We start from the raw sequence: 19,973 nt of genomic DNA on the forward strand, positions 1-19,973 counted from the left end.
CTACCCACAAGCTCACAACACGACTCAAACACTTAAGGTCCAAAAGGTGTCACCTGCGGAAATGGCCGAAAGACAAAAGTAAGGACTATGTTACTACTGTGATGAAAAATACTCCCCAGGTCATAAATGCAAGGAGCCTAAATTTTTTCAAATAGATGCCACTGACTACAGCTCAACAGAGGAAGATCCACCACTTGAGGAACATGAGGCGCTAGAAGAAGACAACCAAAAGGACAATGTCTTTGACGAACTAGTTATTTCATTGCATGCGTTGGCAGGGATTTCTTCCCCTCAAACTCTCAAAATCAGAGGTTTTCTGAAACATCGCCCAGTAGTAGTCTTGATTGATAGTGGAAGTACACATAATTTCATCCATCAAAAATCGCAGAAGCAGTGCATTGTTTTGTACGAGCAGTTTCTAACTTCCAAGTCCAAATTGCGGATGGGGGCACAATGAAATGTGAAGGCCGCTGTGAAAATGTCAAACTTCAAATGGGGGATTATCAGTTGAAAACCCACATGTTTGCCATACACATGGGAGGTTGCGACATTGTCCTCGGCGCTGAATGGCTCCGCACTCTTGGGCCAATCACAATGGATTTTCAGGAGTTATATATGAGTTTTAAGCAGAACAACTCCACACATACCCTCCGTGGACTCCAGGCGAGAGCCCCCTCTATCATCAGCTCACATAGGATGGAAAAATTGTTAAAAAAAGGGCCATCATGGAGTGGTAGCTCAATTTAATGCCATCCAGGTAGTCGACACCAAGTCTCTACCAATTCATCCTGAGATGCAATAGATTTTAAATAACCATCTGCTGGTCTTTGACAAGCCTCATGAGCTTCCACCCTCGTGAGGGGAACATGATCATAGCACCACCTTGGTTCCAGGGGCCCAACCCCCAAATGTGCGGCCATACAGATATCCGTTCACCCAAAGAATGAAATAGAAAAAATAATCAAGGAACTTTTGGAAGCAGGTGTCATTCGTCCCAGCATTAGTCCTTATTCATCCCCAGTGGTCATGGTGCTCAAGAAAGATGGGGAGTGGTGGATGTGTCCCAACTTCAGGGCCCTCAATAAACTGACAGTCAAAGATAAATTTCCCATCCCGGCGGTTGACGATTCGCTGGACGAACTCAATGGGGCTCAATTCTTCACTAAGTTGGATCTTCGCTCAGGCTACCACAAAATTCGCATGAAGGAAGTCGACATTCCCAAGACTGCTTTCAGAACTCATGAAGGCCATTATGAGTTCCTGGTCATGCCATTTGGTCTTTGTAATGCCCCCTCTACTTTTCAGAGCCTTATGAATCACATTCTCAAACCATATCTCAGGAAATTTGTCCTTGTCTTCTTCGATGACATCCTCATCTATAGTGGCACTTGGGCTGCACATCTTCAGCATGTAGATCTACTCTTGCAACTGCTCCGCAAGCATAAATTATTTGTCAAGATGTCCAAGTGTTCGTTTGGCATGGAAGAAGTTGAGTATTTGGGCCACATTGTGGGGCGTGAAGGTGTCAAGGTGGACCCCAAAAAGATCCAGGCAATGCAAGAATGGCCTCAACCTAAGACCTTGAAGAGCTTGAGAGGATTTTTGGGTCTCACAGGCTATTATCGTAAATTTGTTCGCAACTATGGCCGCATAGCGAAGCCCCTCACTCAACTCCTAAAGAAAAATTCCTTCTTCTGGAACGAGGAAGCACAACAGGCATTTACCGCTCTCAAAAACGCCATGTGTTCTACTCCAGTGTTAGCACTACCTGACTTCACCAAATCCTTTGTCATTGAATGTGATGCTTCGGGGACAGGTATTGGGGCAGTCTTAATGCAGGAAGGGAGACCTTTGGCCTTCACAAGCCAACAACTAAGTGGGAGGAATCTGGGCCAATCTACCTACAAAAAAGAAATGATGGCCATCTTACATGCAGTCGAGACCTGGCGACCTTACTTATTGGGGCGACGTTTTCAAATCCGCACAGATCATCACAGTCTTAAATATTTTTTGGAGCAACGCCTATCTTCCCCACAACAAAATAAATGGCTCACCAAAATGTTGGGATATGATTATGAGATCATTTACAAGAAAGGGAAAGACAATAGCGTAGCAGATGCATTATCTCGCCAATTTGAGGAAGAAAGTACTCTGCTAGCAATTTCCCTCCCCATTCCAGAGTGGATTGAAGAGGCTCGCAAGGAATGGTTTTCACACCCCGGGCTATCCCAACTCATTTCTCAATTGCAGGTAGATCCAAATTCCACCAAGGGCTACTCGTGGCAGGATGATATTCTTCGCTACAGGGACAGAGTCGTAATAGCACCAACATCCACCCTCAAAAGTCGCATTTTGGCATAATTGCACTCATCTCCCATTGCAGGACATTCGGGCTTTCAGAAGACGTATGCTCGCACCAAAAGATAATTTTTTTGGACAGGCATGAAAAAGGACATCCTTACTTTCGTAGCAAAATGTGATGTCTGTCAATGCCACAAAGGGGAAACCGTCAACACACCAGGCACATTACAACCATTGCCCATTCCGACGTCAATTTGGACGGAGGTTTCTATGGATTTCATTACAGGTCTTCCAAAGTCCGGGAACAAGTCAGTCATCATGGTGGTTGTGGACTGACTGTCGAAGTATGCTAATTTCTGCACCCTACCCCATCCGTTTACACCAACTTTGGTCGCTCAATCTTTCATGGATTAGATTTTCAAATTGCATGGCATGCCCACTTCTATTGTGTCTGATTGCGACCCGATCTTCACTAGTAATTTTTGGCAGGAACTTTTCAGGATACAAGGCACTCAACTAAAACTCAGCACTTCCTATCATCCGCAAACGGATGGTCAAACTGAAGCCGTCAACAAATGTCTAGAAACCTACCTTAGGTGTTTCACTTCAGAAAAGCAACACCTTTGGGTACAGTGGTTACCTCTGGCTGAATGGTGGTATAACACCAACTATCATGCCACCACCAAAATGACTCCCTATGAAGCAGTATATGGTCAAATTCCGCCTTCCCCTACTTCTTATCTCAAGGGGTGCTCCAAAGTACAAGCAGTGGATCAACTCCTACAACACCGCGCAACCATGCTCGCCCATCTTAGAGACAATCTTCATCAAGCTCAGAACCGCATGAAGCAACAGGTCGACCAGCATCGCTCAGAGCGCCAATTTCAAGAAGGGGATCAGGTCTTTTTGAGGCTGCAACCATATAAGCAAACATCACTCAAAGACAAGGGTTGTCAAAGGCTCTCTCCAAAATTCTACGGACCATACCAAGTACTTCAGCGCATTGGAGAAGTGGCTTACAAGTTGGCTTTGCCACCTACTGCAAAAATCCATCCAATTTTCCATGTATCGTGCCTCAAGAAAGTGATTGGGAACAATTGCCGAGTTCAAACCAGTCTACCTGAATTGGACGAAGAAGGGTCAATCTGGCTTCAACCCGAACAGGTTCTAGACACACGAGACAAGCAAATGCGCGGCCGCATGATTAAGGAAGTCCTCGTCAAATGGAAAGACACCTCTCCGGAAGATGCAACTTGGGAACCAACCACTATTCTTCAGCAGTTTCCGCAGCTTCAGCCTTGAGGACAAGGCTAGTCTTAAGGGGGAGGGCATGTTAGGGTCCCACCCTAACCCCCTTATTTATGTCATGGGATCACGTCATATTCAAGAGTCAATAAAGCCCATATTAATATTTGTAAATGGTTAACCCACAATTAATGACGGGACCATAGTTAGTTGCAAATGGGCCATAGTATTAGATAGATGGTATTAATAAAACCCACGGTATTGGCCCGTGGTATTGCATGTATGAGTCATATATAAAGGATAGAGACTCCCTACGAGGAGCATCGTGTCTTATTTTGTAGTCGAGCTCTGCTCTATTGGAGGTTGCCCCCTCGAAGAGGCAAGTGGAACATTACTCTCTGAATAATAAAATCATTGCTATTCTGTGTACTGGGTATCTTTTCTTCGCATATTCTGTATTTGGGTATCATTTTGCAGGTTAAGAGCATAACATTTGTTGCTGCTTCTCTATCATGACTGGCCTCCTGGTGAGCCATATTCTCATGTTCTTCTTCGGAAAAAGCAGAATACAAATTTCCCTGCATCTCCTGTGTATCCGACGATTTCTCATCGGGATCCTCTTCTAAATATAGATGATGAGGGATTTTATCGAGCTATTCCTTTCTTTCCCTTGGAAGTATTTGCAATGGAGGTCTTATATACTGTGGGTTATAACCCTAGTTGTTGACTTGAGCATTCTGTTCAGAGATATTCTTATTCTCAAGTTCAAGATTTCCAACCTTATCTGATAAAATCCTGATGAGTTTTTCTAGTTCATCCCACTTCAGGTCTGGTGATTCTCTATCTCGACCAGAGGAGGATGCCTCTTCTTTCCCCCTTTTATTTTCAGTAGGTTCTTTCTTTCCTCTTGACTTTCCTGCTGAGGTGAAATTTTCTTCCACCCCAAGTGCATCCATTTGGAGTTGATCTAGAGTGAGAGACTTCCTTTCCCTGAGAATAAAGCCAAAACTAGATTAAAACACTCCCAAGAAAGCTACTCAAGCAGTAGCAAGAGGAGGCTTTATCTCAGCTGGCAGGTTATTGTACTGCTTGTTGAACCTTTTTATAAATTTTGAGATATCTTCTTTTCGCTTCTTCTTTATGACGTTAAACTCTGTGAGGAGGTACTCATGAATTCTCTTTTCACCCCATTTTTGTGTGAAAGAGTTTTCAAGTTCCTCCTAGGTAGTGATGGAAGCATTGGGTAGGGCTTTGAACCACTTTCTGGGCTCTCCATCGAGGGATTGTACAAAAAGTCTCATGGCCACATCCAAATGTTCCATGTTTAGGTTCTCAGCAAAGGCACATAAGGTTTCAATGTGTCTCTGTGCAGTGTTATCATCCTCCCCATTGAACCTAGGAAGAAGCTTTAGGTAGTATTGGGGAATAGCACTTAGAGGTTGAGGTAAACTAAGAGGTGCATATTTATTTAGCAAAAAACCTGGAAGAGCCATCTGGGTTAATGGAGGGGGATTGAGACTTGCCTGAGGAACTTGGCCCAAAAACACAGTGGTAGGAGTCGCTATATTGAATGCAGGGTATGTAAGGGTCTTAGGAGTAAGTCCTGAGTAGTGAGTAACATAGGGTTGAGAACTGTATGAGGAGGCTTCAAAGACTGATGAGATGGTAGTGCAGGCAGTAGGTGTTTTCTCCTTACATAATTTCCTGAAATTTATTTTCTCTGGGTCATATACAAATGGGGCTTTTTGCTGAGAGGTATTTAGGCGAGTTTAAGGCTTCTTAAACGCTAGGATGATGAAATGATGATGGGGTGTGTGGAGTCACCAAGGTGATATGGATGCAATCAGAACGTCTTTGCTCACCCACACAAAGAGTGTTCAATTTTTCATATCCCAGGGGAAAAATCCTTCAATACGTTCCCCGATGACGATGCCAGAAGATGTTGTAGTTCCCTGAGACAACCTTGGATTGCTTACAAGGCTAGTGCCTGGGCACATCTAGATTGGTGTGTCTCAAATGATTCTGGGGAAAAAGGAGACATCACATATGTTATATATATATATATATACACACACACACACACACACACACAAGAGGAGTGGATTGGTTCATTCATCCAAAGGTGCAAGTCATGTATTTCTGGTACTTCTTTGCATACACAGTTCCCAGACGTATACACATAAAATAGTGGAGGCTGAGTAGTTCGAGGACTTACAGTCTAATAAGATTTTGCATAGTAAATGAGAGAAGAAAAGCAGAAAGAATAACTCATCACATAGAGTCCAAAGCATCAAGAATTCTATATTTAACACATAGAGCTTGAAACAATAAGAATTTCTACACTTATTTGAGTTACAGGTAGGTATAATGGATAAAGAGAGGCTAGGTGCTATGATTCATGCAACGCAGTTTTAAAGATATAATTTCAACCCTTCATACAGGAATATGCATTAACAAATCAATACAAATGAATCTGTAGGAAGTATGAATTATTTCTAGCAGTTATTGTTGCACAAATTTAGAGAAGAAACATGAACATAATGGATTTTAATAGGAGGATAACATACTGTAATACTCGAAGCGGGAGTCACCACCATTTCTTTGATATTCTGAAAGATCTGTATTATTAAGTTATACAGTATGAAAATACATGTATTTTTTTCTTACAAATTTGTGAACCTTTGTGAAGTGTTGCTTCCCCCTATTTATCTGGAGAGGGGGGAGCGTTTAAACATTTACTGCAAAAAAATATCTTCTCCCGAGTTTCAGCTGTCATATCGACTAGCTGTCTCTGTCAGGTATGGCTCTGTGGCCCAAAAACATTACAGAAAATTAATTGCCTCATGGAATGGCCACATATTACAGGAATACAAAACAAGTCAATCAATCAAATGAGACTTCTAATAAAAAATATCCGCATGCCCATCCCAGTGATCGCTACTGCTTCAGGTTGTATTTTTCTCACAATATGGCCTCATGTGCTGCTCAGACATCTCCTTTCGCTTTTGTCTTCACTGCTTGATCCATTCATCATTTAAAGGTGGGAATGGGTGCTATCAGTTTCATGCTATGGTACCGAAGTAGAGGATCCTAGGGCAGTGCTTTGTCTTTCTTCTGTATGGGGGAACCATGCTGGATCATCAAGTCTTCCCGAGCTACAAAATCCTTGTTTTCTTCTGTCAGCGTTGACCCTGGTTCCCTGTCATAGAAAACCTTTCTGAATAAACCCATGTCAGGTTTGAATGCCCCCTCTTCCTTATTAAATGGCACAACTTCCGACCCATCTCACCTTTAAAGTTCTGCAGAATACTATCGGTGCCCTGATATGCCTGGTGATGCACTTATGCGGTAATATGGAGGAATTTCAAGTGCTGACCCTTATCACTTAAACATTACAAAACATAAGAGTTTCAATCCATTTTAAGTCCTCTTGCGATTTAGCCCCTTTTATTTCCTGTGACTGGGGGCTATGATTAGGTGCTTAGCCCTTAGGCGCTAGGGCCTTTAGACTCTCGTTTGGGGGTCTTTTTCCTTTGTTACTTGGAATCCCGCAAACCGACAACTTATAACATTTTACCTTTATCATTTCCCCTTGACACTATGATCGCCTATCTACGGGATCGAGCCCACCCAGGATATCGCAATCGCACTATGGGAGAGAGTGTTGAATGAGCATGCAGCCTTTGAAAGGGACGGACCCAACAATCTTTTAACTCCATTTCATAACAATCACGTCCGGGGAGTTCTCGCATATTGCAATTGCAAGTCGGGAAGAACTTAGGTGTAGGAGGAAACTTTGCTTTATGCGATTGGTTATTGCGGGATTGATGACATCATCAGTGCCACTTGGCACTTCCTGAGTGGTGACACGTGTCACCCGAAAATGCTCCCATAGGACCCCTGAAAAATCTGAATCTACGTGCCATGTGTCCTCCATAGTTCCGCATCATCTCCGTGTTGCCACATAATGCTGACATCAACTACCCCATGGATTCTTATGACCAATAAGATTCTGCCACATGACCCCCTAGAGGAGAGAGAAAAGGGCCCATCTACCCTTGGTTTTTTTGTGAATTCCTTTATTAAATAAAATCGGCCCCTCCCAATGCTTTAATACTAAAGCCCAAATTCTTGACGATTTTGCGCTATCGATGTATTCCCCCCCCCCACCCCAATTCCTTTAGAATGGTCCTTTCGATCCACCAATCACCGATTTGCGATTGCGGGGTCTGACGTGCAGGATCATGGGACTAAAAGATGTGGGAATGTAGAATGCAGGGTTGCAGGATTGCGAGATGCAGGAATGTGGGATGAGGGGCTTTCCCACCACCGATTGCCGATTATGATTTTATTTTCTCTATCTTGGACCCATTGATAGTCGATTTGTGATATCGGTGATCGGTTGATAGCGGGTTTCGTTGTATCCTCCCTGTTGCCACTCCAGAAAAATGTTGATTTGCGATTGCAATGAGCTCCCATACCTCCGATATGCTTTTCTCCTTTCCTTTAAAGGCAAAATAACCTCTAAACTTTAACATACCATATCTTCTGACCCAAAAGTCTTTTTCAGACTTCCATATACCATTGGAAAGATCATTTCGAGCACTATGCAATGTAGAGGGTCTGATTTGGCTGTGAGTGATTTTGTGGTTTGGATTATGGCTTCAAACTTCACTATACTTTGGAAACTTTGATCAACTGAAGATTCATAATGCAATGAGTGACAACAGTCATAAATAAGATAATAGAAGAATATTTAAAGATATAAAGTCAGCAGAAGAATCTACTTGGAAGAATATAAAGCTAAATATAATAGAAACAATTTTAGCATAGAAATGTGTCGAAGATGATTGGAAAGTGGAAGGCGAGCAAGCTCACATGTTGTAGGAATTGGAGATTTCTCATAATATTTCATTGGAAAAATCTCGACGATTCAATGATCCTATCTCATCTTTGAGTTTCTTCTCCCTCCCACCCCTAGGATTCATCAAGTTGAACTTCGATGGGGTAGAAAAAGGTAACCCCAAACTGACCGTGTATGGGGGCCTTTTCTGGGACGAACATGGAAACTTGCTTCAACTATTTGCTAGAAATTGTGGTCATAATATTAATAATGTGGTCGATGTAAGAGCCCTGGTAAAAAATCATGTAATAAAAATATAAGACCAAGGTCATGGGACACGTATTCCAAGCTGAATGTTGGGAAAAACATCCTAGTGTGGGTGTTTATTTGATTTATTATGGCTAAGGAAATTGGCAAAGGCAATGGAAAAGGATTTGGAAAGGCATGAGACATTAATTGACATTTTATTTATGAAAATAAAGGAAATTAGGAAAAAAAGGAGGTGAAAGGTCATAGGTTGCAGGTGAGGAAAATGAAAGAAAATAATGTAAAATTGAAGAAAATAGAGGCCTCAATGATAAAAAGGCTTATGAGGATTAGCTCATAAACTTTTGTCAATTCAGTTTTGGAGCTCTCTCTCTATTCTCTCTCTCACACTCCTGGACACAGAGTTTTTTTGGGAGCACTTCAACATTGGATTAAGAAAAGTAAAGAAGGCAAGAGGAAGCAAAGATCGAGCAAGGAAGAGTGGGATGAAGCGGCTACATCGGGATAATTTGCAAGTATCGAGTTGCATGCATGATTTCCTTGCTATTTCTGGCATGCACGGTTATGTATGTGTGTTCTTGGTTCTCTTGTTGTCATTGGCATGGGTTTTGATAGTTGTGACATTGTTTTTCAGCCTTGCCTTTCCATTTCCAGATAACCATTATGTGATGGGGTTCTCATGTTTTGGTTGAGCTAGATTTTCAGTTGGATTCAAAACTGAGTGAGGTGGTATCTGAAAGAATGAACACATGGCCAAGTGATTCGGTGTGGATTGTAGTAAATCCTTGGCTTAGTAACCCTTGAACCGGGCTGTGGGTTGTGTTAAAACCTGATTTTGTGTTACCTCGGTGGGCCTAGGAATCCTTATCTGGTGAATGGTGGGATATACGGTAAAGCCTAGAGGTTGGTGCTTTCCATCAGGCCTAGAAATCCTTGGTCAGTGATTGGCAGGATATACGGTAAACCCTGAAGGGTGGAGTTTCGGTTAGGGCCAAGTGATATGGTGTGGATTGCAGTAAATATTAGAGGCGAGGAGACATGAAAATTCCTCACAGTGTAGGTGGAGAAATTCGATGAAATCCGTGCTTGTTTAGGGTATAGTGATCTGGTGTGGATTGCGGTAAAGTTTGGTTCTATTGATGAGGGTGAGGTGGTGTAGCCTTGGGAAGCCCTGGTTGAGTTCTGGTTATGAGTCCCACATTCATACATGGAATATGACACAGTGGTGATTGGCTGAAAGAAAGATTTAGTTAAAGCAATCTATGGTCGGGTGGTACATGGAAGTCCCAAAACTTGGTTGGATTTTGAATTCATTAATAAGATTCCCTTCTCCTTGGTATTTCATGTTTAAATGTATTGGTTTATATGTGGAATCTATCGCTGTTGTATCCTTATTATTTTTGTTGTTTATGCTGGGTATGAGTATGTTTTATGACAACGATGATGTATGGATCTTATCATGTTTTGATTTGTAAATGAATGAACAATGAATATATGACCTAATAGATGATAATGAAACTAATGTGATAAGGCATCAATGCTTCTTAGCGATCCTTAGATAAGTATGAAACCCTTATGCTCAGATCTGTTGTTATGACCTGTAGAATGCACATTTGTGACATGTTTGAAGAAATGTCTGTCATGGCTAGTAGGGGTCTAGTCAAGTCTTTGTTCGAGTATTTTCATTAGTGTCATTGTTTCAATGTTAGTTTTCATTTCTGGAAGTTTCATGGAGTTCTGGGCAGTGGTCTGAGTCTTGACCCTGAAAAGTGGCACATAATCAAGGGTCACAAGCTCAGAACTAGCTGAAAAAGACGCCAGTCGCTTGCATGCCTTTGTTGTGAGAGCATCTGGAGGGTCCCAGTCACATGAATGCCCATGTCATGGGAGCAACTAAGGCTCTAGGTGAGTAGAATGTTAAGTTTCCTTAGGGGTTGGTCACCTAGAAAGTTTGGTTGGCTCCTGGAGGTTATTTGGCATGTGTGGAAGGTCAGATTGGTTGTGTGGTGTCGGTTCAACTTCCTTAACTGTAGATGGGGAGTTGAATAAGATCACAGTAGCCTCTTGTCACATGTTTACCCCAGCAGACTGGTTAACTTGGGTAAATGTGGGAGGAGGGTGTTACAAAGTGGTATTAGAGTGAGTTCCATTCTCTTTCGGTGATGTTTGGTTTTTGTTGCCTTTGTGTGACATTTGATACCACATAATGGTATCACAACATGTTTCACCCCTTGGACTCGATGGGGAAAATGTGTTTTTCATTCATACATGTTGATTGCATATGTTTTCTTTATGCTTGTGGTCTAGGTGCTTGTTGTGTATGTATGGTGGTGGTCATTGTTTTCGTTGTGATGTCATGCAGAGGTTGATGGCGTTGATGTTTGAATGTGTTTATCATGAAAGCATGACAGTTGTATATGCATTTGTTATGCATGTGAGTGTGTATATGTTGTTATTCATGTATTGTCATGGTTAAGGTTGGTGTCCATAAAATCATTTTAATAATTTTAGGTCATCATGATGTTGTTGGTATGTTATGATGTTGATGTGTTGGTTAAGATAGAGAAGGAGATGCAAATCATCAAAGCGAGGTTGCAGCACTGAACGTCGGGGTAAGAGAAAATCATCATACATGTTTTTATGGTGGGTATGGAAGTATGTTGGTTAATGGTTCTTATAAAAATTAAGGTTATGTACATGTCTTCTAGTCTATGGTGTTTATGGTTGCATGTATGATAGATGTTAGTTAATTAGTGTGATCACATGTACATTCGTCGGTTAGTCATGAAGGATAGTAACTTGTTGTTGTATGCATTATGGTCATATGCATGATGGTTAGAGTCATTGCAACTAAGATCTTGATGTTATAAGTGTCATGCTAGTTTGGATTGGCCTATGCAGATGGGTAGGGTTATGACATTAAGGTATGTGTCTCTCTGGTTATAAACCTTGCGTCAAAGACTTTAGACATAAAACAAGTATGTTGCACTAGATGGCAATTGTTCTCATTTTTAATTTTACTAAAACCTTAATTTAATTTCTATGATAATATTTTAGTAGTCCTTAGAGGGTTTATATATATCTCAAAAGTAATTAAACCTTTTTTCCTTTTAGCTTCAATTAAAAAAATGTTATAAAATTAAATTAAAATAAAATATTTTTATTGTGAAATAAGTTACCATTTTTAACATGTGGTATTGATAAGCCATGATATTGGCCCATGGTATTGTAACAAAGCCTATTTACAAGTTAATAATATCCATGGTAAAGTGGGGGTGAATATCCATGGTTAAGAATCTTGTCATATTTTTATAAAATATTATGATTGTGAAATAATTTATTATTTTTTGGCATGTGGTATTGAAAATCTATGGTATTAGCCCATGGTATTGTAACATAGCCTATTTAGAAATTCATAATATCAATGACAAAGTGGGGGTGAATATCCATGGTTGAAATCTTGTCATATTGTTATAAAATATTTTGATTGTGAAATAAGTTATGTTTTTTGGGCATGTGGTATTGATCAGCCATGGTATTTAATAAAGCCTATTTATGAGTTAATAATATCCATGGTAATGTGGGGGTGAATATCCATGGTTAAAGATATTTTCATATTGTTATAAAATATTTTGATTGTGAAATAAATTATGTTTTTTGGGCATCTAGTATGGATAAGCCATCATATTGGCATATTGTATTGTAATGAAGCCTAGTCTTTACAAATTAATAAAATCCACAGTGAAGTGGAGGTGAATATCCGTGGTTAAAAATATTGTCATATTGTTATAAAATAAATTATGGTTTTTGGGCATGTGGTATTAATAAGCCATGGTATTGACCCATGATATTTTAACAAAACCTATTCACATGTTAATAACTAAATCAAAATATAAGAAATTAGATTTTATTATTTTTATTCTTTTAAATTTTTATGATTGATTGAATCAACATATTTGAGTCACTTTTAATTTTCCTTTCTAATTAAAACATTTAAAATTATTTACATACTTATTAGGCCGATAGGCCTTCCTTTGAAAGGGACTTTCGTCGTCCTTTTGCCTCTACAGTTGACACGTGTAGTCCATATTCATTGGCAAACAGTTTTCGTATCAGGGATTCAGCGGGCATTCAGCGGCCTTCCTTTGAAAGGGACTTTCGTCGTCCTTTTTCCTCTACAATTGACACGTGTAGTCCATATTCATTGGCAAACAGTTTTCGTATCAGGGATTCAGCGTCTCCTTCAATTACTTGTCAGCGGGCATTCAACGTCTCCTTCAATTACTTGTCATGGTCTCAACCGAGAACCTTTGTAGCGTGCGCGAGTTCTATTGCGCGGGTCTCGCAAAACCTCAACGGAAAACTGTTATGCCAACGCCTTTCTCCATAATGATGGCGGTCTCGAATCTTCACCCACTACATGAAGCCGGAGTAGCAAAGAATTCACTGCATCTATTCGATTGGAAATGAATTATGTTCCGAAGAAATTCAAGCTCTCGCCTTCCTTGACTGAACTTCTCGGCATTGAGGTGGATACAAGACCGAGAATCATTGCTGCACTTTGGCAGTATGTGAAAGCTAAGAAGCTTCAACATCCTTCTGATCCATCGGTCATTAACTGTGACCCACCATTGCAGAGGATTTTCGGGGGCGAGAAGATTAAGTTTTCTTTTATATCCCAGAAGCTTTTTCAGCATCTCTATCCTCCGCAGCCCATCCACTTAGAGCACAAGATAAGATTGTCAGGAAATAGTCCTGTTGGCCATGCTTGCTATGATGTTTTAGTGTTTTAGTGGATGTTCCTTTCCCATTGCAGAAGGAAATGAGTGCGTTTTTGGCTAATATTGAGAAGCACAAGGACATTGATGCCTGTGATGAAGCAATTTGTGGATCAATTAAAAAGATTCATGAGCATCGTCGCAGAAGAGCATTTTATCTCGGCTTTAGTCAATCTACTGTGGAGTTTATAAATGCGTTGATAGCCTCATAGAGCAGGGATTTAAAGCTTGTTGCCGGGGAAGCAAGCTGGAATGCTGAGAAGGAGGGCAGGTCTGACTTCTACAATCAACCATGGGTTGAAGATGCAATCATTCGTTATCTCAACCGCAAGCCAGGAGCAGGGAATGAACCTCCTGGAACTACGTAAGAGCTTGATTCTTGAGATTAGAAAGGGGAGAGCTTATAGAACTTGGAGTCAGCAATATGTTGCTTTTCCAGTGTGTCAAATGAGCATAGTGACTTTTAATAGTAGTTATATGCATTTATGCCCCCTCTAGTTAATAGTAAAAGTTGTTCCAATAAATGACTGTTCTGGCTTGGAAAATTGCCACTCAATTTGTATTAATTTGTTTGATGTATATTATATACACAACCATATGATCAAATGGCATCCTCTACTTCTTAAATTCAACTGTCATGGACCAGTGAATGGTAAGTTGTTCCATTAATCGACTGTTGTTGCCTAGTAAATCGCCATTAATTATGTATTATTTGTTTGATGTATATTATATAGACAAGCATGTGATCAAATGGCATGACGAGCTGTTTAATATTTGTATGTCTCTTTATCAAATTTTAGGGCTCTATGTTTGGTAGTAAAAATGATGGCGCATTGATGGGTTTGTATTTCATTCGTAAAGAAATGAAAAGAATTGTGTGATTCACTTCTCAGGCGTTGTTTCCCGTGAAAACAGGGTAACTTGTTGCGCTAGCCATTTCAGGGACGTACTAATGCTTCGGTTAAACGTGTGACGAGCTCGTAGCCTCGTAGAAGCTTCCTCTTAACATGAAAATCTTTTATATTCCCAAACATTGAATGTCTTGGCTTCTCCACTAGATTCTGATATAGTAAAATACAATCCCATATATTATTTTTTGTCATTGGATGGATTAATAAATTTCGTGAATTCTACTTTGTTCTTTAACATTAATTCATTGATGTATTATAGAAATGTATAGAATATGCAGGGTTAACAGATACAGTCTCAGTAGAACCTAATTATGAAGTGTCCCAGAAACAACAAAACTCTGAGAGGTAACAATACTAGTACTAGCACAGGGCATTCTTCTTGAATATCTCTTATTAGTACTGATTCAACTCAAATGTTGACCCAAGGGCTTGTTAGGGTATTTTAAATTGTATTTTTCAGAAGTAAATCATTGTGTTTTGCTGATAGTTGATTTTTTAGTACTTCATCATTCAAATATTTATGTTCAGCCCTTACTGAGAGTCTGGGAAGAGTTTCTTCTTAAGTTCTTGGAACGGATTCAGTGTTCTTATGCCTTTAGCGTCCTGAGTTCCTTAGACTTCTCATTGTTTATGCTCTGACTCGCTTAAACTTCTACTGTTCATGCCTGCAACTTCCTGAGATATGTTAGGCACTTCTGCATTGACGGTATTGTTTAATGTGCTTTTGAGTGTAGTCATTTGTGGATAGTGTCTTTCTTTCTGAGCTCCTTAAAGTTATTTCCATGTCTTGAACTCTTTGAGGGATTTCAATTTTCCTCTTCAATTCTTGCAGGAAATCAGGACTTCTGATGGTATAATTTCCCTCTTTTTAAGTTCTCTAAAGCTGTTGCCACGATTTGAACTTTGTCAAGGATTTCAGTTTGCGTTTTCAACTCTTCGGCATACTAGACTCTTTCCAATATTTGATTTTCAAAACCTTTTCTGATAATTGAGCTCTGTGGAGGAATTTAAACACTCAACCAAAGGTTTGCTTGCCCATCTAATTTTTGAAAGCTCTGATCCATGTCCTTATATGCCTCTCCTCATTTATGGAGGTTTTCTAGTTTGCAAGAATTAGTCCCAAGGTGACTCCTTGGTCTGGTTTCAAGGTTTACAGTGGCTCTTAATTTCAGAGAGACTGCAATGTTTTGTATGTTTGCATTTGTTCTTACATCTGAGGTGATCGGATGAGTCCTTTGTCAATGTCTCTAGTGGTTCCAGTACTGTTTCTTGTAATCACTGTGTAAAATTGTTACCCAGTCATCAAATGATTATTGTTCCTGTTCATTTCCCTTCTTTCCAGAAGAACATATGTTCACATTTTCGTAAAAGATACACAATTTGGTAACATTTTGTTATACACGGACAATTTTTTTTTATCATGGATCCCTGCAAATTTGTGAAGATTTCTATTAGTGCATTGGCTTTGAGGCTTCCTATAGCATCGAAACCAGCAACTTCACGAATTCACTCTGCATGTGCCCCTTGCTTTTGTGAAATTAAGCTTCCCAATAATCCAACAAAGACTATTCCACTTCCTTTGCTTCTGCAAGATTCCTCTGCTCCGGATTCTCACAGAATTGCTGCCACCTTTTACCTTGATGAAACTGCTTTTCAAAGGCAACTTGCAGTTTCATGGTTGGGGAGAACAAAGACTGCAAACCCTTGCCTGGAGGTCGCAATTTATTCCGGAAATGGGAGAAATTGTGGTATTGGGAGTGATAAACAACTTGGAAAGTTTCGAATTGGACTTGATGTTAAGTGGATGGGTTTAAGTTCTGTAGAGGTTCATAATGGGTGGGTTTGCATTGGCAAATCTAAGGCAGGGGAGTTGCATTTGGATGTTAGAGCAGAACCTGATCCACGGTTTGTTTTCCAGTTTGTTGGACAGCCTGAGGCCCTGAAGACAGTCCTCAGATTTTGCAAGCGCAAGGAAAAGTTCATCAGCCTATTTTTAGCTGCAAGTTTAGCCGTGACAGAGGTGATCGCTCCAGGCAAGTTTTCAAACCTCTTCACCTCATAGCATTTGATATTCAGACGAACCTGTCTTTTGTTTTCCGAAAAACTGTCGGTACATTCAAAGTGTAAACCTATTAGAAGCTGAACGTAAAAATGAAATTTCTCAGATTGTCCATGTAAGGAAAACTTAAGAAGTTTAGCTTGAAAACTTAGAGTATCGTATTAACTGAAATTTATGACGAAGACAGCTTTTAAAGTAGTAGATTCTGGAGTAAAATTGTTTCCAGCATATCATGATGTTGCCAAGATTCTACAAGGGAATGTATCACCCTAGTAAAACTTAATAAGTGTAGCTTGAAAATTCAGAGGATGAGATTAACTGAAATTTAAGGAGGCAGATTTTAAGGTAGAAATGGGCTCTGGGGTAAATTAGGTCTGAAGATATCATCATGTTTCCACGATTCTGCAGGGGAACATGTCACCCTAGTAATAGATATTGCAAGTACACAACAAACCATCGTAGGAATAGATACTCCTAACAGTCAGAACCAGAGAATTCTCAATCTGGACACTCTTGCGGATAATGGTGTTTACTGGAAAGGAGTTGATGTATTGGTTTTTGAGTCATCCCAAAGGTGGGAAGTATCAAAACTCTGAACTTTCTGATTAAAATTTTCAACAAGGGGCAGCCAAATTTAGTGTTGTAAATGATATTAAAAATGTAATAGTTTGGAATGTGGTTGGATAGATGGGACCTAATCATGGCTAACAATCAACTTTACACAAACATGGATCCACTTTACCCAAACATGGATCCACTTGTGGCTTACAAGAGGGCATTGACGACGTGGGCAAACTAGATACCTGCAAATATCGATCCCAAAAAATCACTTGTCTTCTTTAGCACCTCGTCCCCTACACATTACAGGTCAATCTTTATACAAACACACATATATTATAGGGAATTTTTGATGTGGATTGCAGTTTTCATGAATATTTTGGAATTGGAAGTTTAAGCTTTAAAAAAATATAACTGTTCTTATGATAGATCAAATTCCAAGATATTCATGAAATCTATTCAAGTAGCTATGGCTCTTATTTTAGGTATACGAAATGGTTTTCCTCATAAAATTGATGTAAATGTGCAGCCCAATTTATTGTAATCAGAAGAACGAGCAGAAATGCTATGGTCAGACTGAACCAGTGCAATTTGAAGGATACTCGCCTCCAGTGATTCCTCAGGTGCCCATAGTGAAGGAAGTTATAGGGACTATGATTTTTCCTGTTACTCTATTGGATATCACAGGACTATCCCAATTTCGCAAAGATGGTCACCCTTCAATTTACAGTAGTACCGTTACTAGTGATGAGAAGCAGCATCCTGAGCAGTTTGCAGATTGTAGCCACTGGCGTTTACCAGGCGTCCTTGATACATGGAATGAGCTTCTGTATGTCACTTTGCTTTCCAAGGGTGTAGGGAATTGATAACTCTTATTGATCCCTGAAGCTGGGCCAAATCTGGGACCTGGTTGGCCATAAGGAGGAAATCCTCTGCCTTGACTCGCTGGAGCAGTAAACATATCTGGCATTGCAAACCCATCCACAAGGCCCATTCCAATCCTGTCAAAGCCATAAGTATCACCAGAAACCATACCTGGATGAAAGCCCAAAGCCTTTGATCCTGCCATTCCCCGGCTACCCCTTGACATTGTCCCACGCCACATGATTCCTCTTCCCTTGCCTCTTCCTTGGCTTGCACTCCAAGTCTGGCTTGAGCTTTCTTGGTCATCGCAAACATTGATTTGAACTTATTTCAGTAAAACGTGAAAGAAAAAAATCACAAAATTATGCTTATTCCTGTATTGGGTTATGATGGAAACAAAAATTTACTTGTTGGGTTGCTCTGGATTGAAGATTTATGGAATGAGTTGTTATTTGAGACTATGGACGACTCTATTCCTCTGGGCTAGGTTTATATATAGAATCAGGCATACTGGTGCTATGAATTTGAATAAAGTACTCTGGTATTTTTCTAGGCTTGAAGTTTTAACATTTCATTGTGGTGATTTAGCTTGGTCTTCTGTGGATTTCTTTATTGGGTTTCAGTGTTTTTGCATAGCACACCGACTTGTTAAAATGGACTTGTTGAATTGGGATTAATTTGTATACATACATCGACCAGCCCACATACACCAACGACCTCGAATGCCTTCACTGAGCCTTTAATTCTTTAAATGGAACACTAAGGCATTCTAGCAACTCCGACTACTGTTTTTGGCTACTACTTGTCTGGTATGGCAGGTGTTGAGGTTTCGCTTGTTATAAACTAGAAAAGAAATTAGATATCCCAAATGATTGAGGCCAGATTAAACTCAGGTATGTCCTGCCACTTATTCTGAAGCTAAATATTATCCATGAATATAGTAACTACCTAGAGCTCAGGAGCTACGAAATTTCTGTGGATAACTAGAGGGTGTACTTGTGAATGCAACTGCAAAATTTTGTGAAAGGTTCACTTGTCTGTAGATTGTAGAAATTTGATGGACAACATATCAATTTTAGTTGAAGAGAGTTTCATTGTATGGGGCAGGTTGTACTAGATTTAATTGTATTGTATATGTTTAATAATGAAAAATTAAAAATCATGAGGGGTATCGTTTTTACCACATACCTCTCAATTTATTAGTGCAGGGGAGTGCCATTAAATTTCTGTTATGAACTCGTTGCAGTGGGAGATATTTTTATAAGAAAAATTGCAGCCTTGTCGGACAGTTCTTGCTTTATTGTTTCATTGCTTATACATGGATATTCAGCTCATACAAAAGGTTGTATCGATCTGGTTGGTATTGAGAGTACTTGGTCTCAGGTTGTATCGATCTGGTTGGTTTTCAGAGTACTGGGTCTCAGGCCTTTTGCAGTTTGGTTTGCCTTTCATAATTTTTATGATGTAGAACTTTCATTCTGTATCACGTAGAACTATCACTCTGCAAGTACAGTTTTACTATTAGCTTTGTAAATATTTTTCCTTACCAATAGCTTATGTCATGGACAAGAAGGGTGGAGAGGAAAATATTGTTGTTTTTGATCTTGGCGGTGGCACGTTTGATGTCAGTGTTATGACTATTGACAACAGAGCTTTTGAGGTTTTGGCTACAAACGGTGATACCCATCTTGGAGGTACTCTGTCTGAACTCTGTCTGGTAGTTTTACATTATGAATTTGAATACGTGCACAGTTTTACATTATGAATTTGAATACGTGCACGGTGGTTATGATTGACTTTTTTAGTTGGCTTTGGAGCTTTGAACTTACCAGGATGTACACTAATATGCAGGTGAGGACTTTGACCAAAGGATAATGGAATATTTCATCAAATTGATCAAGAAAAAGCACAGACGGGATATTAGTAAGGATAGCAGAAATGAAATAAGACATTCAATGTGTTCCTTGCAATATAGATATAAACAAAACATCTAAAGAAAAGTAAACGCACAATGATCCAGTCCAAGAAAACAAGGTTTTGCACAAACCAATTAACTCTTCTAGAAAAATTCAAAAATTCCAATCAAATAATCCTATCGGCCTCTCTTTATACCTTTTGGGACAATTGCTAGTATTATACCTACACAT

General features: G+C 39.8%; 1 pseudogene; it reads left to right on the plus strand.

The window, feature by feature from the left end:
* The first annotated feature begins 5,281 nt into the window (after positions 1-5,281).
* Positions 5,282-13,831, plus strand: LOC149240039 (SWI/SNF complex component SNF12 homolog pseudogene; annotated as a pseudogene).
* The last annotated feature ends 6,142 nt before the right edge of the window (positions 13,832-19,973 follow it).

Source organism: Pinus tabuliformis, chromosome 8 (assembly GCF_031772625.1).
Source record: "Pinus tabuliformis cultivar Carrire ecotype Pingquan chromosome 8, CPIR1, whole genome shotgun sequence".
In the NCBI taxonomy this organism is placed as follows: domain Eukaryota; kingdom Viridiplantae; phylum Streptophyta; class Pinopsida; order Pinales; family Pinaceae; genus Pinus; species Pinus tabuliformis.